Raw genomic sequence first — 26,216 nt, forward strand, 5'->3', positions numbered from 1 at the left:
TTTGGAATAAATTATTTCTATGTAGACTTAATATTCACTCTAATATTATAGGGGTACACTCGTGTAGGTGACAATGTTAGCTTCAGATAGATATAACACAATACACTAATCTGAAGAATGAACGTGCCCCTTCCACCATGGCCATCACTGTGGATGTAGGAAATGCCTCAAATTCTTTCTCACAGTTCCTACTATACAATCACAATATGGGCCATGTGGCCAACAAACTGCGAAAAAAAATTGTTGTGTCTCTGTGATGCAACGAACACCGTTTTGGTAGAAAAATGAAACACACACATACTCATACTCCGAAAGACCCGCACATTCATATACACACATCCAAACATTCATTAGACAGATGCTTACATTCATACACACACACTCAAATTCATGTGCGCACACAGAGGTATACTTACACACACAATTCATATTGATACGCAAACACACATTTTGTTTTTACATACATCTTTATCCGTGGGGTCCAGTGGAATGTTGCTGTACTTATGTCATGGTTTGGGTTATGTTATGGTAACCGATAAAACCAAAATTGAGCAATAAAATGTTAATTGTATATTTGATAATATAATGTAAACATTTAATGTCATTTCTGCATGGCAGGAGCACTTTACAATGTGAACTATTCTTGAAAACATAATTATATAGTAAGTACATTGAACTTGCCAAAATAAACCAGCTCTATCTTGGGGTGTACCTTTAGGGGTGTATTCATTAAATTGTTACAATAATCAGCTATAAAAGCCTTAAAGGTAGCCATCCAGTAACAATGTTTTAATATATTTTCAGTAAATCTCTTTAAATGTGACATGCAGTCCGTATTAGTTGTGCTTTTTTTTCTGGTGATGCTGCATTGTTGTGCCAAAATGGGATTTATTTCCTTTTGTAAGTAGCAATACATCCAGATTGCCTCTGAATGACACAAAATTGCTCTATATAGGAAAGAGTAAAAATCACAATTCTGCATTTATTTAGAAGACATGATAGTAGTTTATCTGGTTTAAATATGTACAACTATTAAAGTGTGTGGTCCCTCCAATGGGGAAAGCTAGTCAGATGACTTGGCTCAGCCTGATGGGGCATGTGTATCTACACCTGTACCTCTTCTGTAGTGCTAAAAGGGCAAATTGAACAAATAAAACATGTACAGGGTAAATGAGACCCCAGCATTGATCTTGAGAGACCCAGCAGTTTTATCACACCACACAATGCACAGCAGAGAGTGATTTCAAAACATGATGGGGTCTGCAGGACTTCACCATTAACCAAAGGTGGTGGCTTGGCAACTATCTACTGTCTTCTCCACTTGTGTTATTGGGAGGGAGAAAAGGTATTGCTCAGTGGTGGCCAACTGAATAGCAATTACCCTTTCCTTAATTGTGTAAAAACAAAAGAAGAGTATATACACTAAAGGTGTAAAAACGTATAACTGGAAGTGATCCCAGGTGTACTTCACAACCACCTAAGAAAATATGCAAATATACAAGAAAAGTGGAAACCACCCAGAATACGTGTATATATATATATATATATATATATATATATATATATATATATATATATATATATATATATATATAGAATAGAATAACCTGTATTCGGGTAGAATATCCGAGGATATACTCTGTGTGGAAAAATCAAATAGCTAACATAGCGTAAAATAGTATAGCATTAAAATGTGAATAAGTGGAAATATGGATGCACTCACAAACGAATGAGAAATCAGGCCTTTCACCCACTCAGGGGTACTGTAATGGATATGAGTTGAAGTATCTTCCAATCAAGTATGTAAAATAAAGGAAATCAAATATGGTGAAGATTGTTATAAAATTATATAAGACACATTTATTGGTCGCACTTACACATAGAAGATATAAAAACAGCGTGTCTCCAAATAATCATGGGACTCCTGGATGATGTTGTCAAAATATCCACAGTAGGAGTCCAGGAGCAACGATATAGAAACAGCAAAAAATCAAAATAAACAAATATAAGTATAAAAAGTACACAAGGAATAAATCAAACGCGTTTCGTATGGCAAGGTGCTGGACTTCTTTGCAGAGGTCATCTTTACAGCTTCAGGGACCCCAAAGGGGCCAACCAACTCTCTTCCCATGATTCCGGCCCAACACATGACTCTGCCACCGCCTTGCTGACATCGCAGCCTTGTTGGAACAGGGTGGCCGTCCACCAACCATCCACTACTCCATCCATCTGGACCATCCAGGTTTGCACGGCACTCATCAGTGAACAGGACCGTTTTAAAATTAGTCTTCATGTATTTTTCTGTCCAATGCAGCCGTTTCTGCTTGTGAGCATTGGTTAGTGGTGGCCGAATAGAAGGTTTATGCACAGTTGCAAGAATCTGGAGGACTCTACACCTTGATGTCCGTGGGACTCCAGAGGCACCAGCAGCTTTAAATATATGTTTGCTGCTATGTAATGGTATTTTAGCAACTGCTCTCTTGATCCGATGCATGGATCTGGCAGAAATCTTCCTCAATGTGCCTTTATCTGCACGAACCAGTCTGTGCTCTGAATCAGCCACAAATCTCTTAATAGTGCGATGATCACGCTTAAGTTTTCGTGAAATATCTAATGTTTTCATACCTCGTCCAAGGCATTTAACTATTTCACTCTTTTTGGCAGCAGAGTGATCCTTTTTCTTCCCCATATTGCATGAAAATGGTGCTCTGCTTAATAATGTGGAACACCCTTCTTTAGTAGTTTTTCCTTAAATTGGGCTCACCTGGCAATCTAATTATCACAGGTGTCCGAGATTGTTTTCAGTTATCAAAAGAGCCCTGAGACACAATGCCATCCATGAGTTAAACTGAAAAACAAAATATTTAATCTTTGTGACACTTAAATAGAATTTGCACAATAATTTGGAACAGGGTGTAGAGAGAGAGAGAGAGAAGATTGTCGGCACTCCTGGATTTAATAACAATGATATTTATTGTCACGAGTCAACGTTTCAGTTCCTAGCTTGGAACTTTCATCAGGACACAAAAAAAGTTTTTTGTGTCCTGATGAAAGTTCTAAGCAAGGAACTGAAACGTTTACGCGTGACAATAAATATCATTGTTATTAAATCCAGGAGTGCCCGGCAATCTTCTACTTTCTACATAACAGTGTGGCTTGGCACCTGGTATCATTTTGGCTGGAGGTAGGAGTGCAAAGTTGGAATTGTTCTATATATATATTTATATATCAGCTGTTTCCTCAAATACAAATAAACATGGCATAGTGGAATAGAATAAATGTGCACTAAATAGGATGGCACACACAAGATATTAAGAAATGATTGCGCATAACAGGTGCCCCTCTCCCTCTTATATTTTGGGGGGTAGTGCCTTTCCTGGTGTCTCTAATCTTCTTTCTCCACATGCCAGGAAATCCAGCAAAGTGGTAAGTAAAAAATGTATTTTACTATATAAAAAAAAATGCAAATCAGGTCCAGACATTTCTTCTCCTTAGAGACTTCCTCAGGGACCAGTAAACACGGAAAGATAGCCACACTACTACAAGCGTTGTACTTGATTGTGTGACAAGATTCTAAAACTTGCCTCTATTTAAGTTAGTGTTAGCAGTAACAATTATTTTAGTGTTTGGGTTTTGTGTTTTTTTTATTCTTTCATTTTAGGTTGTTGTTTGTTTTTTTTTGTGTTTTTTTAAGCATATTTAAAAAAAAACAAAAAAAACCCAAACCTATCTAAAAGTATAAACATATATCTAGCTTAAAGTGATCATCTGAAAGATATAAAACAGTAATAACACCTAGTCAGTGATAATTCACCCTTCTATGATACTTGATTCAGAATTGAACCACTAGATCCATATTTAAGCATAATGTGTAGTTGGTGTGAGTTTCTGCTTGTAGATATCATTTGCCCAAGTATGCTTCCATATTGCCCAAGTTCTTAAAAGCAAATTATAGTCCCCCTTTTGTGACCCAGTTTTGTAACTTATAAAAGGCATATCCTGGAATCTTGTTGCAACTCTCACTATCAACTTCACACTGTCTGTGGAAGGACAATACTAGATTTTATCTAGATTTTCAGTAACTGGTTTTCCATGTTCAAGCTTATGATAATGGTGCAGAATATAGAGCAGTGAAAGCATCTTCTCTAGAATGATGAATCAAGCCACCTACCTGGCAATTTACCAGAGGACTTTTTGTGTCAGAATAAAATAGTCTGGAACGGTTTGCATGCTTTGGGATAGGTGCCCAGCTTTATGACGATAAGATGGTTGTAGATGAGCATGAGGCTCCCTACAAAATGTAAGATGTTTGGGATAACTTGGAGAGCAGATTGCAAGCCATGCCTAATACCCCAACATTAGTATTGCTAATGTATTGTAGGATCCAAGTAAAAAAAGTAGGAGAATAATTGGAAATAAGTGAGAATGGATGTATGTGATATCATATTTTTTTTTGTGGATGATCACTTTTTAAACTAATGGTAGTTCATGACTTGTGTCAGGCAATAATGAAGAGAGAGATCTTAACACTTGCAAACAAAATTCCAATTTCAATCTTTGGAGGATCCCCACAGCAGAGTCCCTCTTTGCAATGTAACCAAAACCTCTTGGAACATAGTCTTAAATTCCCTAAATATGGCCTTGAAGGGACACTTCAAGGGACTCATTGAATTGGATATAGTGCCTGGAGTTGCCTGGTGCTGTCCCTCGAGTCCGTGTTAAACCATTTTCCAGCAGCTTACACACTTTCTTAGCCATACCAAGTCATACCAGCCATAGACACTATGATAGGCTGAAAGCTGTCAGCTGACACTCCTATCACAGTCAATCGTTGCTGCTCAGGCTAATGCTTCCTCATTAGCCCAAGCAACACAGAGGGGAGGGGCTGCTGTGGGACTCTCATTTAGCATTAAGACATTAAAAATGGTTTAACACTGAATGGAAAGACAGTGCAAGGGACCTCCAGGCACTATAACCACTTAAGTAAGATGTAGCAGTTAAGTTGCCCACAGCGATACTTTAATATCTCACTTACTAGAGGACAATTAAGGCCTTCTGACAAGTAAAATCCTGATATCTAATTGTTTGGGAGGTATATATCTTCCAAATCACTCTTTATATTCCATTTCTTTGCAAATATTGGCAAAATAACCAAATCAGGTGTTTTGCATAGAAGTATAATTCTAAACTTAAAATGCACACACTTTCTTATTTGGTAAACCAAGGATTTTGCTAGAACAGGAGATACCAAACCTATTTAGTCATGTTATGAGAATTTTGAAAAATCCCCTGCTTGTCATTACTAATTTAAAACTTACAAGTCTTGATTTCCAAACCAAACTTCCTCTTAACACCAACCTGGCCATGTACGTATTTTCTGGAGAAATGGTTCGTAAATACCACAGTTATGCAATTAACAACAAAGATTTAGGCACATTAATCCAGTTTGAACTCATTGCCCTTGACCTTCCTCAGTTTATAATGTCAAATATCTACAAGGATTTTCACTAAAGTGTAAATTCCGACAATCATCAACTTTATATTCTAAGCCATAATACTCAAAATGGAAAAAAGTTCTCCAAGTTGGCTATTTCAGTTCAGCTACCTTGAAATGAAATGCGGAATTAACTTTGAATTTGTAACAATTCACAATTTAATGTATATCCCTGTCTCTATTATTTATATTCTGCCCTGATTCATATTCTTTAGTTTAAAGGGTTATTTAACCCCTTAAGGACCAAACTTCTGGAATAAAAGGGAATCATGACATGTCACACATGTCATGTGTCCTTAAGGGGTTAAAGCATCTCGATCACATCAATGATTTGAAGTGGTTATGGTACTTAGTGTGTATGCGCAGCCTTTAATTCTGAAATGCAGCACATACAAAAATATTGCACATTACAGCCGCAGGTGTAACCCCCAACCTGGCAGTGTCATCGACTCTATATCTATAGACCGGCTAATGTTGATTCTGTTGGGGAGCAAGGCTTACTACATCCATAAATAATGTTTTATTAAACACTGCTTATGGTTGAATTAATCCTTTTATTGCACACCATAGATAAGGCGCTATATAAATATATAATATAAAATACAGTTGTGTTTGTGACAGTCATTGTTCCCATTTTGAAATCCCCACACCTCTAGAGGCTGTTGAGTGCTACCTCAATAGCAAAACCAATTTATGTTCAGTTATATTCAGTAGGTACGTATGTGTAGATTTAGGTCACAGAGCAGTATTGCTCCACTAAACTTCCTTAAAAACCCCTTATGGACCAAACTTCTGGAATAAAAGGGAATCATGACATGTCACACATGTCATGTGTCCTTAAGGGGTTAAAGGAACACTATAGTCGTCTAAATTACTTTAGCTAAATAAAGCAGTTTTAGTGTATAGATCATTCCACTGCAATTTAACTGCTCAATTCACTGTCATTTAGGAGTTAAATCACGTTGTTTCTGTTTATGCAGCCCTAGCCACACCTCCCCTGGCTATGATTGACAGAGCCTGCATGAAACAAAAACTGGTGTCACTTTCAAACAGATGTAATTTACCTTAAATAATTGTATCTCAATCTCTAAATTGAACCTTTTTTTTTTCTTTTTTTTGTAAATACGATTTTTATTCGTGATAACAAGGTTGAGCAATAACCATGGGACTCGCAGGTCCCCATCAGTGTAATACTTATCATATAACAAGTACAACCTGTGCGGAAACAGTTATGCAACATTGAGTGTTTGTCCGAGCTTGCATGACCTTTGCTTAGTCTGATTCATGAAGGTCTTGTGACATTTGTAATTGCCATATGTGCATTTAGCGTGTGCGCCCTTTGTCAGGGATGAGCAGCTTCAAGACTCATTTCTATCCAAGCTTAGTTTCTCCCATACCTCCCGATTCACCTGTGCAGGAGTAGTTTTTCCCCCTTTCTCTCTTTTTCTATCCCCTCCTCTTCCTCTCCCTCCTTTCTCCCCTCCCTATGTTAATGCAAATGATCATACGGGCTCACAGGCCCACAATGTTGACAGACACGCAGGTCCCAAGTATCGTAAGTTAATTTAACTTTTGTAAAGACATTTCTCCTGGAAGATGAGTTTTGCCATTTATTTACGTAACTGACTGTTCCCCGTTTTGCTAGAGTTGTGTGTTTTAGTGTTTTTGGAGCTTGTGAGTGTTGAACGTGCGCTAGTACTTTGCGTCGTGCGTGTATCTGCTTGAGGTAGGTCCCTCAGTGTTCGTACTCTGCCCTATGTTGCAGCACCCCTGGATCCCCTTGGGTCTCGAGGGATCGCGTTGTGTCTTCCTACGTTCTGTTTTGTGAAATATAAGTGTACCATGGTCTCCATAGTTCTGTGTGTTTCTCGCTTTTTCCTATCAGTTCTGCGTATCTTGCCTCCGCTGAGTGGATCTCCTCGATTCTCTGTAGCCATTCTGCTTTAGTGGGTGGTTGCGTCTGCTTCCATCTGGTCGGGATTAGTGCCTTAGCTGCGTTAAGCAGGTGTCGTAATATCGATCTCTTATATTGGGATATTGTGCTTTCAGCGAAGTGTAGGAGTTCGGGAATGTCCCCCAGGATTGTCTCTATTTCCTGTTTTACTTCTGCCCAGTATGCCTGGATCGGTGTGCAGTCCCACCAAATGTGACGCAGTGTTCCTGCCTGTACTTTGCATCTCCAACAGGTATCCGGTGTCCCCCGGAATATTCTATGTAGTAAGGCAGGGGTCCTGTACCAATGAGAGAGTAGCTTGAAATTTACTTCCTGGTATCTGGTGCTTATGGAACTTTTGTGTTGAAGGAGGAGTATATGTTCCCATTGGTCCTCTGTGTATGTTCTGTCAGTCAGCTCCTCCCATTGCCTTTTGAATGCATTCTTCCTAGTGAGATTTCCCGTGATCAATCTCTGGTAGATGTCTGATACTCTGCCTACTGCATTGGATTCCGTCTGGCAAAGTTGCTCGAACCATGTCGTCTCCCTGTGTACTCCTTCTCTGTTTGGCATGTTGTGGTAAAAGTGCCTCAGTTGTGCAAAGTGGAATCTGTGCATAAATGTCTGCCTTTCTACGTTTGACCATTCCTGTAGCCTCTGCAGCCCCGTGTTGTTCAGAACCGTACTCAGGGGGATGTAGTCTGCGTCCCCATCTATTGGCCATGCGGATGGCGGTAGTCCCCCTCCAATTGTTTTGTTGAATGTTAGTGGGATCAGAGGGCTAGGCGAAGGCGATATAAGTTGGTTCCTTCTCAAGCTTGTCCATGTTTTCAGAGTCTGTGTGATGGGTGAATCGCTGCCCAGAGTTTGCGTGGCGTCTATTGAATCTTGCCAAATATATGCAAGTTGGTTCAAGGCCGTCATTAGATGTGGGGTTAGGATCTCCTTGAATTCTTTATAGTACCCTATGGATAGGCCATCTGGTCCTGGTGCTTTCCCCCGTTTTGCTGATTTAATCGTCGCTTGGATTTCGTCCACAGTTATTGGGGTCTCTAACATGTCTGCCTCCTCTGGCGATAGGGCGTCGGGACAGAAGCCTTGTAGATATTGAGTCGTGGCCTCTGCAAGTTCATCTCGATGTATGTTGTGGTTTGCTGGGGCGATGTTGTACAATTTTTGATAGTACGCTCGGAATTTGTCAGCAATTTCCTCTGGGTGTTGTGTGAGGGTGCCCTTGGTCGTTCTCAGTTCATGTACCTGAGCTCTAGCTTGTTGGCTTCTGATCATGCGTGCCAACAATCTCCCTCCTTTGTATTTAAAAGAAGGCTTTGGATCTCTTGGTATTTCTGTGGTGTTTTCTGGCTACCAGTTCCATGAGTTGTCGTCTAACGTCCAATAGAGTGCGGTATTGTGTCTCTAATTGTGTTCGCTTATGAAGTGTTTCCAGTGTCGCTATTTTGTCAGTGAGATCCTTTGTTTCGTTGCGCTTCCTTTTTTTTGCGTGATGCTATTCTTATGAAATGTCCCCGGAGTACACATTTATGGGCCTCCCAAAGTGTCATCTTCGATGTATCTTCTGTATTGTTTTCGGCGAAATAATTTTGCAGATGTTCCGTCAGTTCCGTTCTCACGTCTGGGTCCGTTAGTAGCGATTCATTCAACCTCCATGCCGTTCGTGTGGGCCTATAAAGGGGAGAGTCTAAGAGCATGTGTACTGCGCTGTGATCCGACCATGGTGTCGGGAGAATCTCCGCCTTCTGCAGTCGTTGTAGGCCCTCTTGTTGGATCAGGAGGTAGTCTATGCGCGAGTATCTCCGGTGTATGACCGAATAGTGCGTGTAGTCCCTATCAGAGGGGTGCAAGGTCCGCCAGGTATCCACCAGTCTCAGGTCTCTCAGGGTCTTCCGTATCGTCCTTATTGCGGAGTGGGGGATACTGCTGGGTCCCGTTGAGGAGTCGGACTGAGGGTCCAGGGGGGCATTAAAGTCCCCACCCAGGACCAGCGCTCCTTCTGTAAAGTTGGCAAGTTTCGAAATCGTCCTACAAAGGAACATCGCTTGTTTCGCGTTAGGGGCGTATAGTGTGGCGAATGTGTATGTCTTCTGCGATATCGTACCCTTGATGAAGAGATATCTGCCATTCGGGTCGGTTAGTTGGTCTAATAGGGTGAATTGGACGCTGTTTGCTAGGAGTATCGCTACTCCTACTTTGCGTGCAGTGGGGTGCGTGCTGTGATAGCTGGTCGGGTAGCTCCTGCTTTTCAGTCTGTGTGTCCGACGTTCTGAGGTGTGTCTCTTGGAGCATGGCTACAGAGACCCGACTGTGTTTAAGGTCCCGTAGGAGATGAGAGCGTTTCTCTGGCGCGTTTAAGGTCCCGTAGGAGATGAGAGCGTTTCTCTGGCCCGCCAGTCCCAGCGCCCCCTTTCTCGTGTTTTCTGAATCCATCTGAGTTGTTCCCTATGTCAATGTGGTATTGCTTCGGTGTCCGGTTCCCTTCTCCCCCCTCCCCGTTCCTCTCTCCCCCCACCCAAAGACCAAGACAATGCACCATTTGACAGGCTGTGTGTGCCATAAAGTTTGTATACCTTATTGAGACCAGTGTCCAAGCATTGTGTCCCGCCTGGCCGTGTTGTTGTTATTCCCCAGTCTTGCTGTGAACATGACCTGTGGCAATCTCCCCACCCTCCTGGACCCCCTCCCAATTCAGGGTAGCGTGTCCAGTCTGACCCCATGCTACACCATAGGGGTGCCCCGAGGCCCCGTGTGGGCGCCCAGGTCAGTGCCCTTTCCTTGTTCGTGTAATGTGAGCAGTACTTATCTGGGTCCTGTTGGCCGGGAAACACTGGTCTCTCAATGGGATCTTCCTCTGGATTGGTGCATGTAGATCATATATGGCTTGCTCTTGTCCGGTAGGGTGAGGGGGGGGAAGGTCTTTGCCCTCACTCTTCTGGGTCAGTCGGTGTGAGCTGTCTGTGGGCGCCTCGGTGTGCCATCTCTGCGTCTCCTCTGTTGTCCCATCTCTGCGTTTCCTCTGTTGTCCCGGTGTCTGTGGGCCCTGTCTATGATCGACGGGGCCTAGTATCCAATTAACAACCTCTGTTGGCGGTAAGCTGAGTCTCTGCAAAAATCTAGGTACCTCTTCTGGCCAGCGTAAGGGAATCCATTTGTTGTGTTGCCTGGCTAGTAGCATAAAGGGGAAAGCCCCATTTGTACGGGATACCTCTTTCTCTAAGAAGTGATGTGACAGGTCTCAGGGCCCTGCGGGCCTCCAAAGTTAGAGGGGATAAATCTTGATATAGTGCCACCTCTGCATCACTGAATCTCCATGTTGGTCTCAAGCGCGCTTTATTCATGATTTGTTCTTTCAGCTTGTAAGTATGCAGGCAGCAAATTATGTCTCGTGGTGAATTATCCAATGCTCTATTAGCCTTGTGCGCTCTGTCGAGTTCTATGGTCGTCGGTGCCTCAGCCCCCAATATTTCCTGAAACAGTGCTAGCAGTGTGGCTTTCACGTTCTCATCCCCATCTGGCTCTGGTAGGCGCCGCACCCTTATATTGGACCTACGTCCCCTATTGTCCAGGTCCTCAGTTTGGCGTCTCATTGCAAGTAGCATGTTACCTTGCCTGGTAATGGCGAGATTTGCAGCTTCCACTTGTGCTGTCAGGGTCTGGGAGGATGTTTCAACAGCCTGTAGACTGCCAGAGTGAGCTGTGATGTCTGCCTTAATCTCGGTGACTTCCGCGCGGATCGCCGAGTGTAGGTTATCAGAGAGGGCCCTGAGATCTTCCTTGGTCACCATTGCTGCAGTCAGGGCGCGGATATCAGCGCTGATGTCGGCTAGTGAGGGCCCGCCGGCCTCCGAGGTGAGCGAGTGAGTCGGGCCATGTTAGCCTCGTGGTGCGGTCCCGCCGATGTGGTAAGGAAGCCGTCCATGGCTCCAGCTTGTGAGCTGCTGGGGTGGCCCCTGGGGGTCTCGGAGCCGTCAGGGCGTTTAGTGCGCCCCATTATCGTGCCCTTCTGCGCTCTTTTAGTGCTGTTGGTAGCTTAGTGGGTTGGAGCTCCTCTTCTATGCGGCCATCTTCCACCGTGTCTAGGCCACGCCCCCTCTAAATTGAACTTTAATCACATACAGGAGGCTCTTGCAGGGTCTAGCAAGCTATTAACATAGCAGGGGATAAGAAAATCTTAATTAAACAGAACTTGCAATAAAAGCCTAAATAGAGCTCTCTTTACAGGAAGTGTTTATGGAAGGCTGTGCAAGTCACATGCAGTGAGGCGTGACTAGGGTTCATAAACAAAGGGATTTAACTCCTAAATGGCTTGAGCAGTGAGGCTGCAGGAGCATTTTCTATACACCAAAACTGCTTCATTAAGCTAAAGTTGTTCGGGTGACTATAGTGTCCCTTTAACTAAACATTTAATCCAGCCAGGGTACACTGCCTATAAAGCTCTCCCAAAGTGCCTCTCTAGTACAGTATATGGAGATTTAAAGGACGCACACCAAATAAAAATGGAACTTTATTTAAACAATTCTCTAAGATCACTTATATTCAAAAGTGACACAAAGGGCTAGGTAAAGTTAAATAAATCTACAATAATAAAATACAGTACAAATATACCAGCCACCTATTTAACAGAACAGATATAGCCCAAACAACCTACCCCCCACATTTTGGCATAAAGGCTTTCTCAAGGGACTGTCAACCATTCCCTACTGTAACAAATAATGATATATAACTATGTATTAATTATCAGAGGTTGCATGCTCCTGATCCTGTACAGTTTGGGCTGAAAACAAGCAGTGCTTTCTTCTGGTTCCTTTTTGAGATCTCACCTGTCTGGAACAAACCCATAATCTCTTAGCATGTTTACACTTACACAACTCGAACAGTGTGGCTGTTACATAAACTGCCTATACGCACCAGACTAGGACACATTGCACAATGTCTGTCATATGTTAACTTCTTTTGTGCTGTTACTTTTATTTTCTGTATTATATTGAAACATTCTGAAAAATACATATACAGTTTGTTTCCTCCACTCACAGCATACATTCGGTTAATGAGAAAACATGATGTTAATGCATTTAAGGCATAACTCCCATTGCTATCTGACAAACTGGGACGTGTATGTACTAGCTCTGCCCTGAGATTAGGGACCCCCACACGTGGCAGTGTTAGTCCAGTGATAAAGATGCAAAATAATAAGAGTATTAATGAACTCGTAAAAATCAAAGTATTTTTTTTAATACCTTTGTTATTGGACTACTAAAAGTTTGGGATAACACATTTTTGGGACATCATTCTTTTATCCTAAATATAATTCTGTTTTACACACGCACACACGTGTATATACATACACACACACAAATCATTAGAGAGGTGTGAGTGACTTTATATGATTCTAAATGCTCAATGCAATGGTTTTAAGAAGTAGTTTTGCCTGCAAGTCATATCTTCTCTGTCCTTAGATAACCTGTCATTCAAAGCGTAAACAAATGTTTAAAGAGAAATGATGATCTCACTGCAAGTTATGTTGATTATAAGATTTAAAGGGCACCTGTTGTGAAAAAAAAAATAACTTACCTGAAATTGTTCTCATATACCTTGATTGCATCATACATCACAAAGATACATGATGTATTGAATGTAAAATATACAGATTTACTCCCCTCTCCTCTGTTCCAGTGCTGCCTTCATCAAATTGTGGGTGTTACTCTTCATGTAACACCCAACTCTGGGCCATCCTCCGCTGCGCCTCCTGACTTCTTTGGTTTCCCATACTTGGGCTCACATCCTCAAGTAGGGCAAACCATCTCAGTGGCGTTGAAAGGCTGGCTTTGTTGTCGGCTGCTCCGCATCGGACTCTATAACCAGCGCTAGAAGTGGCAGTGTACTCCCCAGCCAACGCTGGGCACCAACCAGGTAGTTTCCATAGCAACCACGACGCATGCACTGCGGTTGCCATGCTTAGGAGAGCAGAAGGACCTCCTACTCTCCGTAGTCAGTCAATGCCTTGGCAAGCTGATTAACTAACAGCTGGGAGAAAAGACTATTTTAAAATACTTTTTTCTCTGAATCTGTACATTTGCAAGCACAACTACTATCCCAATGTATAGGTAAAATCTTATGCTCAATCTAAGGAGGATACGTTGCGGCATGACAGGTCCCCTTAAGGACCAAACTTCTGGAATAAAAGTGAATCATGACATGTCACACATGTCATGTGTCCTTAAGGGGTTAAAGGACCACAATAGGCACCCAGGCCACTTAAGATTAATGAAGTGGTCTGGGTGCCAGGTCCATCTAGGATTAACCATGCCTGCTGTAAACATAGCAGTTTCAGAGAAACTGCTATGTTTACATATGGGTTAATCCAGCCTCTATTGGCTGTCTCATTGACAGCCGCTAGAGGCGCTTCCACGCTTCTCGCTGTGATTTTCACAGTGAGAAGACACCAGCGTCCATAGGAAAGCATTGAGAATGCTTTCCTATGGACTGACTGCGCGCGCGGCTCTTGCCGCACATGCGCATTCAGTTGGTGACGTCCAAAGGAGGAGGAGAGTCCCCAGCGCCGAGGGAGCCCGGCGCTGGAGAATGGTGAGTGTATAACCCCACTATCTCCAACTTCAGCCCGGCGGGAGGGGGGCCATGAGGGTGGGGGCACCCTCAGGGCACTATAGTGCCAGGAAAACAAGTTTGTTTTCCTGGCACTATAGTGGTCCGTTAAGTGACTAAGTTGCCTGATTAATAGAAGCTGGCCTCCTGCAGGGTTCATGTTTTGCAATTCACATCAAGAAGCTACATTCTGATTCTAAATACTTCCAGGGCCGGACTGGGTATGAAAACCAGCCCTGGAATAAATTACATACTAGCCCCATAGCATTGCGTAATTATACCGGCACAACTTCATTTTCTTGTTCATAAAAGGTAAAATCATGCATTTTAAAGCACATTTGAAGAGTGAATTATTTATAGATAAGACAGATATAAAAGCACACAAGGCCTTATACATAAAGAGTAAAAAAAAGTGTAAACGTGGAGCGATCATCAAGAGTAGACCATTTATTGCTAGGGTCATTAGATTACATTTAGAACTTTGCCCCACAATAGCTCTTTATGTAGAACCCCCATTGTTGAAAATATCATAGTAGACCATTATCCCATGCAATTGTGTCTGCGGCTGACCCCCCTCCCACTAATATACTGCTGTCACCCCACTCCCCTAATATACTGCTGACCAGCAGCGTATATACCGCGGTCGCAGCTGCGACCGGGCCCGCCCAGCTGCCACATTTTGCGGCCCCGGCCCATGCGGCAAACCGCCGGGGCCGCATATGGAGGGGTCCATAGGGTGGCCCATGCTGTCAGGGCCACCCGATGGATGTGGATTGTAAGGGGGCCCGGTCAGCGCTTGGGGGGGGCCCCCTGTGATTACATCAGAGCTGGGAGGAAGTGATTCCCAGGTCACTCCTCACAGCTATCAGCCCGCGCGGGAGGAAGGAGGAGGAGGGAGTCAGAGTGGGAACTCTGACTCCCATCAGGCTGAGCCACCACTGGACCCCAGGGAAAGTAACAAGGTAGAAAACATGTTGTGTATGTGTGTGTGTTTCTGTGTATGTGTGTCTGTGTCTCTGTATGTATGAGTGTGTGTCTCTGTATGTGTGTGTCTGTGTCTCTGTGTGTGTGTGTATGTGTCTGTTTGTCTGTGTCTCTCTGTATGTGTGTGTGTCTCTGTATGTACGTGTGTGTCTATGTATGCAGTGGCGTACACACAATCCATGGGGCCCCGTATGTATGTGTATGTGTCTGTGTCTATGTATGTGTGTGTCTCTGTCTGTGTGTGTGTCTATTTGTGTCTCTGTATGTATGTGTCTGTGTGTATATATATATGTGTGTGTGTCTGTCGACGATGTGTGTGTCTGTCTGTATGTCTGTGTCAGGGGGGGTTAGGGGGCCACGGATCGAGTGAGAGAGGGGAGCACAGATCAGTTTCGCACCGGGGCCCTTATGGATTGTGTGTACGCCACTGCTGCTGACCCCCCTCCCCTAATACATTAGTGACCCCCCCTCCCCAAATACATTACTGACCCCCCTCCCCTCCCCAATACATTACTGAACCCCTTCCACTCCCCCAATACATTACTGCCCTCCCTCCCCAATACGTTACTGACCCCCCTCCCCTCCCCCAATACATTACTGAACCCCTCCCCCAATACATTACTGACCACCCTCCCCTAATACATTACTGACCCCCCTCCCCTCCCCAATACATTACTGACCCCCCTCCCCTCCCCAATACATTACTGACCCCCCTCCCCAATACATTACTGACCTCCCTCCCCTCCCCAATACATTATTGCCCCCCTCCCCTAATACATTACTGACCCCCTCCCCCAATACAATACTGACCCCCCTCCCCCAATACATTACTGACCACCCTCCCCTAATACATTACTGACCCCCCTCCCCTCCCCAATACATTACTGACCCCCCTCCCCTCCCCAATACATTACTGACCCCCCTCCCCAATACATTACTGACCTCCCTCCCCTCCCCAATACATTATTGCCCCCCTCCCCTAATACATTACTGACCCCCTCCCCCAATACAATACTGACCCCCCTCCCCAATACATTACTGACCTCCTCCCCTCCCCCAATACATTACTGCCCCCCTCCCCAAATACATTACTGACTGCCTTCCTCCCCTAATACATTACTGACCTCCCCCTCCCCTCCCCTAATACATTACTGACCTCCCCCTCCCCTCCCCTAATACATTACTGACCTCCCCCTCCCCTCCCCTAATACATTACTGACCTCCCCCTCCCCTCCCCTAATACATTACTGACCTCCCCCTCCCCTAATACATTACTGACCTCCCCCTCCCCTCCCCTAATACATTACTGACCCCCTTCCCCAATACATTACTGACCCCCCTCCCCCTCCCCTAATACATTACTGACCCCCTCCCCCAATACATTACTGACCCCCTCCCCCAATACATTACTGACCCCCTCCCCCAATACATTACTGACCCCCTCCCCCAATACATTACTGACCCCCTCCCCCAATACATTACTGCCCCCTCCCCAAATACATTACTGACCTCCTCCCCTCCCCCAATACATTACTGACCGCCTTCCCCCCAATACATTACTGACCGCCTTCCCCCAATACATTACTGACCGCCTTCCCCCCAATACATTACTGACCCCCTCCCCCCTTATACATTACTGACCCCCCTCCCCCCTTATACATTACTGACCCCCTCCCCCAATACATTACTGACCCCCTCCCCCAATACATTACTGACCCCCTCCAATACATTACTGACCCCCTCCCCAAATACATTACTGACCTCCCCCTCCCCTCCCCAAATACATTACTGACCTCCCCCTCCCCTCCCCTAATACATTACTGACCTCCCCCTCCCCTCCCCTAATACATTACTGACCTCCCCCTCCCCTCCCCTAATACATTACTGACCTCCCCCTCCCCTCCCCTAATACATTACTGACCTCCCCCTCCCCTCCCCTAATACATTACTGACCTCCCCATCCCCTCCCCTAATACATTACTGCTTCCCCTCCCCCAATACACAATGCAATAGGTCTCCCAAGCCCCTTTATTCTTACCTTTACAACAGCGCAATGGTGCAGTGAAAAGAGGCCGCGATGCAGTCTCTGTAGAGCCACCGCGCAGCCGCCAGATGTGACGTCATGTCATCATTTGCCGATCACATCCGGCGGCTGACAGGAAGTATCTGTGTGCTCGCACAGCAAGCAGCAGCGGCTGGCGCAGGTGTGGCTGCGGCCGTATAGGCTAACCGAAAAAAAAAATTTCATGCCTTGTGGCCGAGTGCAGCCATATGTCAAAGCAGCCCCAGGGCTGGCGGCCTACCGGGAAATTTCCCGGTATCCCGGTAGGCCAGTCCGGCCCTGAATACTTCTAATACTTTTGTTATCAGGATTATCTAATTTTTTTACATTATAGCTTTAGGTGTCTTTAACATTTGCAGAAACTGGAGATTTTTGTTCAGAAAAGAGCAAAGTTGTGAATTAAGTAATCGTCAGTTGAATGTTCTTTTTTTCTTTTCTTTATTTCTATAGTGATTGCACCATTTTTAGAACATATTACTACTTTTCTGATAACAAGATTTTAAGCTGTGGTAGCAGGACTAAATATACAACTGCTACAATGAGCATTAGTCAGGAGCATTAATGGGACACTATAGTCACCTGAACAACTACAGCTTAATGTAGTTGTTCTGGTAAGTATAATCATTGCCTTCAGGCATTTTCATGTAAACACTGCCTTTTCAGAGAAAAGGCAGTGTTTACATTGCCGCTAGGGACACCTCCAAGTGGCCACTCCTTAGATGGCTACTGGAGTTGCTTCCTGGCTCAGTGCTGCACAGTAGGCAGCTCTGCCGTTCAGCATCCCCACACTCTGCATGGGGATGCTGGATTTTCCACATAGATACATTGATTCAATGCATCTCTATGAGGAGGTCCTGATTGGCCCAAACAGCGTTTGGCACCGCCCCCTTGCTGATTTTAGCATCGGCACCCAAACGGGAACTGTCGAGATCTGCAACTAGAACTCTCAGCCTGTCGGGGGATCTTGTGGAACCCCAGCTCTTGAGGCAAATCTTACTAACAGAGCCTTCCAGATCACAGCTGGGCACGGCTATACGCATCACCTTGCAGCTCATGCAGCCTATGCCTGGGCCCACACACCTGATCAGGTGTCAAAAATTTGTGCACAGTATTTACCTGCCATGCCTATGTACCATTATGTCTGACTATTTCTGTCTGTTGATGCTGTTGTAGGACCACAGACTTGCTTGTAGCTACCTGCACTGCACAAAAAAAAAGACATTTAAAAAAGTCATCAACCTCTGCGAGTTGGCTTTTTAATGATGCTACGTCAAAAATATTAACATTTCTTAACGTGGTCTGTAATCCTTGAGTGAAACCTCATGTAGAATATGATGAAACAGAAAAAGAGAGTAAGCGCTAAATAACAAATAGGCAGCAACCCTATAAGGGAATCCCTCAAATACCCTTAGAAACTAATGGAAAAAAAGAATAAAGAGAAAGGGCTGTGCCGAGGAAAATCAGTGTATAAATGACAATATAAAATAACAATTAGTCCAAATAAAAAAGAGAGTCTTATCTAGAAAATGCTCTTATGGAGGATGCGGAATCTGTAGATGCTAGGTCAGGGAAAATATCCTCGCTGTTCTCCTTCTTGTAAATTCACTCGTATGTAAAAGATAAAACAAATAGAGAACAGTATAGTGCAATACGTCTGGTTGTAAAATAGCTAAAATATTAAAATCTGGTATAAAACTCACATTTATAAGAGCTATAACTCGCTCTAGTGTAGAAGGCGTACAGCGGTACAATCCCCGCTTATGGGATATAGGGAATATTTCCTCCGTCAATGGTGTTATCCACGCTCAAAAATAAGAGAGACAACCAATAGTGCTCACTATAAAATAATGAATATAAAATACGTATAAAATGGTACTCACAAGAGAGGAGCAGACCGACTGCTCCTTGAAGATAGCGCTGGTGGTATTATCCCCACCTCGGATTACTTGGATTACTTGGAGTCCAGGGTATTAAAAAATGGCAGGTAACAAAAATAGTATACAGTATACAGTGTAAAAACAGATAAATGGCACTAATTAAAAGTGACCAAATAATCTTTAATATGTTTAAAATACACAGTAAAATATCCACATATTTTACTGTGTATTTTAAACATATTAAAGATTATTTGGTCACTTTTAATTGGTGCCATTTTTATCTATTTTACAACCAGACGTGTTGCACTATCCTGTTCTCTATTTGTTTTATCTTTTACATACGAGTGAATTTACAAGAAGGAGAACAGCGAGGATATTTTCCCTGACCAAGCATCTACAGATTTCGCATCCTCCATAAGAGCATTTTCTAGATAAGACTCTCTTTTTTATTTGGACTAATTTTTATTTTATAATGTCATTTATACACTGATTTTCCTCGGCGCAGCCCTTTCTCTTTATTCTTTTTTTCATGTAGAATATGCCACTTTAAAACTATTTAATCCTGAATGCACACAATGAACAATGTGTCCCAGTACTTATGGGAGAAATTCTGCATCTAAAGTGAACATATCCCCTTCTGAGTGGAGTATTATAAAAGTGTATCAAACATTCTTGTGTATTTCTATTTGTTTTTTGTTATCTTTTTTGAGAATATTTTTTAAGACCTGGTTTGGCTAAATGTTAGGGACCATTCTATCAGCGCAGGGCTGATCTCTGTATCATGCAGGACAGAAGCCGTATTAGTTTTCATTACTTCCCTGTCCTACGCTTCCTGTACACATGTCTCAGTGGTAAGAAATGTTAGTGCCCCGTAACGGTCATTTAAAGACCAAACTAATAAGGCAGATGTATGTGTGTGTGTGTGTATGTATGTGTATATATATATAATATATATATTAATTTTAATTTAAAACATGGTATCACTTTGTATAATGTATAAATAGCTATAGATAGATATAGATATATAATCTAATCTCTATAAATAGATAAATATATCTATATATAGAGACACACAGTCAGAATTTCCACCCTCTGAGTAGAAATTGGGTCCTGGTGAGGGAGGTCAAGCAAACCAAAATGACCACTGAGTAGGAAACTGCTGCACTAGAGCCCTTGACAATACAATTGAGATCATTCACGATGAGCTGTGGTTTTGTTAGTACAGAGAAGCACAGCTATGTGTTGTACTGTAGTGTGAAGTCACACCCAGTGCCCTGATTCAATGTTCTGTAACCTGCTGGAGCTCTGCTTCTCTGTACAAACTAAGGCACGGCTCTGTGTGTTACATTCAGGGATACCGGGAATAAGGCACCTACCTAACGTGGGGGGAAATGGGGCAAATAATGGAGAGAAAGTGGAGGCAAGGGAGAGTACAGAGGGGAGAAAGGACATTGAGAGGAAGGTGAGCACAGAGGAGGATTGACACAGGATACAGAGTGGGCATTAGCGTAGAAAGGAAGGGTTATTGCGAGGGTGTGACATAGAATGGAAGACATACACAGGTTGCTCTGACATAGGGAGGAGTACAGAGTGTGCAGTGCACAAAGAAAAAGAGTTATAGCATGGGGAGTGGCACAGAAAGGAAAGGATGTATGAATATGTCTCTAGCCCACTTCTTCTGTATGTCACTATACTCTCCATGTTTCCTTCCATGTGCAGGAAAGAGACTGGTGACATGGGTAGAAATGGGAATGTAACATGGGGGTGGGGAGTACAGATACAAGTCACTTTCATACACACTGCCCATCAAAACATACGACCAGCATTCACACACCCACACATTGACATTAATATTCCCCCTACACACAAATCCAGCCACAACGCCACACAATAATGTTGCCATCCATCCATTTGAGATGTTGCAAATTATGGAAAATTCCTCTAATCTTCCTACTAGAGGGGTTAGTGTGCGTAGTTTTCCTCCTCTGGCCATTTTGTCAGCTGTCTCTGTTTATTCTGTGTTTATAAAGAGACAGGCAAGCGGTAGCAAATGTGAAGGGGCATTTGTGCTTATATGAAAGATGTCTAAAATAGCTTGTCAGTAAGTTGTCTCTGGGTGTTAAAAACACATCTCTCCTGTTACCGAACAAGCGGAAGCACTCCAGATAATTATACCATATACGGAGTCTATTTATCAAGTTAGAACCCTTTTCTACACTTTGATAACTTTGGAGAGGTTATTGGAGTGTGTTTGATAAATCTGGACCTTGGCTCTTGCATCCTGCTGTTGTTGGCGTTTATTCTGGCTGCAGTTTCTTTGGCTTTGTCAAAACGGAGTAATGAAATTGGAAGACAGTTTGTACATTGACAGGGATCTCTTTCTGTGTCAACAATCATAAAGCTATTGGTTTGTTTTCAATGGAAACTGTCCTGTCTTTTTATGATGAAGTATTTCCATATGTGAGGACAGCATGTCAGAACGCTTCCTTTAATGTGCTCAGGCAAATCTTCCATTTTCTTCTGCTTTTCTCTGCCTCTCACTGTATTGACAATGATAGGTCTATTGAAGATTAGGGGTGGCTTTTTCATAACTTTACAAATCATTTCTGAAACGGTTTCAACACTTAGCTGTAGTTTGGGTTTGTCTTTCATATGTTTGAAGGGTAAACTCCCTTGTTTTGTGTAGAACTGAAATAAGGTTTGGCTTGATTATGCTCAAATCTTTTAAAATCTATGCAGTGTTTTCAGTACAAAACTGGAAAACCTACTTCCCTCCCATTCCTGATGTTGTAAGTTTAAAGCACAGTATGTGGCTAGTTATGGGGCTAAACACAGCAGGTGCCCTACAAGCTGTGCAAGGGAGCAGAGACAATTTGGGTTTGTTCTTAAAGAGTAATTCTGGTACCAACCTCGAAAAGTGGAGCAATTAGCAGGAACAACCCACTGGTTACCACATATTCTACTTCTTTTAGATTAGAAGGAAGTTTAGAGGCACAAGCACAAACGTTGGCATAGCTGGCCATGTGTGAGCAGAGCTATGGAGAGTTTACCCTGCTGGAGAAATGAAGGTTCACTAGGAGCCCCAGCACCCTGATGTCCAACCTAGAGACGCTGGAGGAAATGTGTGGCAAGGTCCCTGGTTCACAAAGCATAAAATACTCTTATTGTATATAAGACCACCCAATAAGTGATCAATAGATTGGTTCTCCAGCTTCATTACCATGGAAACCTTGGAGCTCCGAGATCTGCTTCTCTTATTACGAGTTTAGACGTGTTATGACAAAATGGCATTGTAGATTAGACCTTGGCCATTTTTTACAGCAATTTTGTAAGAAGCAATTTGGGTTGATTATATAATTTATTAGGACACTGTTAGCAGAGCAAAACAAAATGGTAAGAAATATGCATGTCACTGTAATAGGGATCCCTGGGCCCTAATATATTTCCAAGTAGGAGATCCAATATGTTATTTTGAGCAATAAAGTAATCCGTATCCTGAAAGTTCCACTTTTCTCAAATCTGTTATCTCTATTGATCTACTGTTTGACTGTAATTGCACATTTTTTTTAAAAATAGATAATTATGTGGGTGATTTGCCAAAGTTTGATTTGTTGAGAATTTTCAAAATGAAAGCCAAACTAGCTTAACAAGGAAAAAACATGTCAACATCAGCTATGTTTTCAGTTACACTATTTTGGCCTAAAATTTGAAATTCAAATTTAGAATATTTGGTTTCTTTTAATTCCCAACAATTCTCGCTTTAGTGCATATGGATAAGTGTTACCATTTCAACTTATTTCAATGTGGGATGCACGCATGAATATGTAGAATTATTGTGTTCTAAATTATTAGTGATACAGTTGCATGTTAGCTCTCTTGAAGTGGAGGAGGAAGGCAGATATCCTAAATGGAGTTCTCCCTCCTCTGAACCACAGTTTGCTGGTTTCACCAAAAGTGGTGTACTTTTCGGTAATAGTATACAAAATGTAAGGCTATCTATAGACCTACTTTTGTACAACGAGATGTCATGGGCATCTTCTGCATATCATGCATGTTCCCATCAGCTATCAAATGATGAAACAGCAGCTAGTAGTTACTTTTAGAACGGTATTAATTACACTGTATTTTACAGATATGCTGTAAATGTTCAGTGTTATCTTAGCAGTGTTAATTGTGGTGGCAAATTTCAATTCAGTTTTAATCATAGTCTTTTGATTAATAGCCATTTTAGTTTGTGATATTTTATTCATTTGAATTGTTTTAGTTTTAGTCTTTTTTTTAGTCGGCTAACTCTTCAGTAGATTTTCGTAGACACGACTAAAATCTAATGGGTTTAGTTAAAGCCTCTATTTGTCTCTTTTGCTCCTCCGCAGCCCCTCTTTGTCTGTTTGTGTCCTCCCAGCCCCTTTAGGTATCTCTCTCACCCAAGAATTTAGTCGACTAAATATAAAAAATTTTATTAAACTAAAATTGTTAGTCGACCAAATTAACACTGTATCTTAGGAGTTCATAAACGGTAGAGTATATTTTGGCTCTTGGTTAATGTCAGGGTAAAATAGTCCGGTGAAAATTTCACTCTTGTTATGTTACCGATTTGACCAGTTTTTACCTGAATTTAGCAAACCTGGGTTTTCGACCATGTTTTAACATTTTTGGGGCAGTTGATCCAATGCTCCTTTTCTGTGTTTTTTGTAAATGGCTGTCTATTGTCTGTAACAATATCTATACAATGAGGTGCTAGAATTACTGCATGAAGAATTATAATGTATATATATTCAAAACATAAAAGGCACTGCTAACATGCATACAAAAGCCTTCAATATCCAGATTAATTCATATTGTAATTTATGTTTGGTATCTGCATGCAATTGAAGTATAGTCTGCAGCATAGGACAAGATGTTGACCATTTTTTTTTAATGTAAAGCAGATATTTAGAAAAAAATATTAAAAAGTGACTCTTATTTGCATCACGTCTGCATTTTCTCTGGAGATCTATAAATAGCTGGGCTTTCTCAGACACCCATTATTTTCAAAGGGGAGATTAAAATATCCGTTAAACCTCTCTGCAGATTGACTTGCTTTTGTGATATTGCGACCTAAATCACCATACAATGGCAAATATTGTTTGCAAAATCATATAAAAACAAATTAACTGAATCTAAAATCAATTTATCACTGTGACCAGTCTGGGAAGATCAATAAATTATTTTTTTCTTTTCCCCAAAGCTTGCGTCAGGTTTTATGGCCATGTTAAGCGAGATAATGCATTGAAACTGATTAAAAAGACCCATGCCCATATATATGTGTAAAGTAGGTATTTAAAGGTACATGATCTGGGGACTCAGAGTATTGCTCTATGAGTTCTCCTGGAGGGTTATCGGTGCTAATCACCCTAAGCTGATAGCAACTGCACCACATATGCTGTTGGCTTGTTGACAGCTCCATTCATGAGATTGTGTATTAAAGAGCCTGTTAGGGAGCTAGGACTTGCATAGTGCATGGACACTGTACAAATATTTGAATTGAGGATGTATGGATTCCTCCCATGGTATGTCATTAGGAGTGTGACTTATCGTTTCCAAATTGTTGTATTAATAAATAATTCTGTGTAGGAATAGCCAATGCAATAAATGTATGTTGTTATGGTGCATGGGGTGTCCCATTCATTTACGTAGGCTCCTCAGGACAGAAAATATCACTTTTCACTAATTAATGGTATTGTTGATTTGTTTCAGAAGGAAAGTGTTATTGTAGGCAGTGAAAGGTCAGTGACTGAAATAAACACTATTTTGGCAATCACACATCAACCGCTGTCTGTATAGAAATGTCATCAGACCTAATATTTTGACTCATTGTTACTTGTTTCAGTTTGCACCAAATGTGCAAGCATTTCCTTCACTGCATGTAGATTGTTCACACTTGGCTGACAGAGCGTGTTGTTCACAGTTTTCCAGACCTGTTGCTGATAATGATTTTATCACAGTATTTATAGTTCTCTACTTTATTTTCCTTAGTATAGATAGCAAGTCTTGTCATCCTGTACCGTCTTTATTTGTGAAATATCTTTATATATCTAGCACCTAGGCGACCATTCTTCATTAAATACAAAAACTTTTGCCAGAACCACAATACCTTTTTTCTGGGGGGCCAGAGATGAGATTCGGGGCTCCCCCCCCCCCCCCCCCCCCCCCCATGTAAAGCGGTTCACTGGGGTGCTGCCTACACAACCAAAAAACCCGAAGAGTAGAGTTATCTGGACTTAAGCGCTGCTCTGCCAGTAAGGTAGAAGACTTTTACGTCTTTTGCCATCGTGCTGACGAAAGACTTAAAATATTTGCTGAATTGCCATTAGGCAACCCGAAACAGAATTCAGAGCTGCCTAAGTCACGTGTGCTGGGGCTGCTAACAAACCCCCACTCAGCCCCCCCTTCCCTCCCTTTTGTATGTGCAGTATTTCAACCAGAAACCGTGCAGTGCAGACTCGTACCACCATAACCACTTCAAATCACTAACGTGGTCATGGTGATTGGAGTAACCCTTTAACATTTTAGGTTATTACACTATTTTAATAAAATTGCAATTTTTCATTTGTTTGTTAATTGCTATAATTGTATCATTTCATTCTTGGATTCAGCAATACTAAACCTAATAGGGACAGAGATACAGGAAGCTCTTTAGCGCCATATTCTTGGCAAAGACCATGGTTAGTTGTGTGCCTTTAAGAGTGCATATAGCTTTAAATGGCATCAAGCACATGAAGCTATTCAACCTTTGTTGTAAAAAACGTTTTTACATTTTTATGAGCAGTTTGTAAAATCAGTGCTTTCCATTGTGTGGATCTAATTATTTAAAGGGGCCTTTACTGGTTAATCAAAAGACCAGTTGTTTCACTTAATTGTAGCTTCTGTAATGCTAAGTAGCGTGACTTAAGGAATTTTTAATTCTCAGTTGCCCTAGTGCTGCATTCATTTCTCCCACGGCCCTTCTCCCCATTGTCCTAATGTATCTCTTCCATTGAGAGCTCTGAAAATTTCCCAGGACACCAGTACACAGTAACATAATCAATATTACTCTATTAGTTCTGAGATGTCCGTTGCAGCTGCAGATCTCTGCACCACGGGAGCTCCATGCCTTAGCAAGGAATAATTACACAGAACCTGTAGATCACCATGCAGTAACCAAACAATACTTTGAACCAACATGCCATGCAGACGATATTGAAAGAAGATACACAAATTGGTATTTGG

The 26,216-nt window shown here is 42.3% G+C and overlaps 1 protein-coding gene and 1 long non-coding RNA gene across 2 annotated transcripts in view; one reads left to right on the forward strand and one right to left on the reverse strand.

Moving 5' to 3' along the window:
- The window catches only part of ACOXL (acyl-CoA oxidase like), a 447,901-nt gene that overhangs the window by 409,598 nt on the left and 12,087 nt on the right, over positions 1-26,216 (forward strand). The window lies entirely within an intron of this gene.
- Positions 1-26,216, reverse strand: part of LOC134587360 (uncharacterized) — a 748,302-nt gene that overhangs the window by 535 nt on the left and 721,551 nt on the right. The gene's annotated exons all lie outside the window — the stretch shown is intronic.

This window comes from Pelobates fuscus, chromosome 2 (genome assembly GCF_036172605.1).
Source record: "Pelobates fuscus isolate aPelFus1 chromosome 2, aPelFus1.pri, whole genome shotgun sequence".
In the NCBI taxonomy this organism is placed as follows: Eukaryota; Metazoa; Chordata; class Amphibia; order Anura; family Pelobatidae; genus Pelobates; species Pelobates fuscus.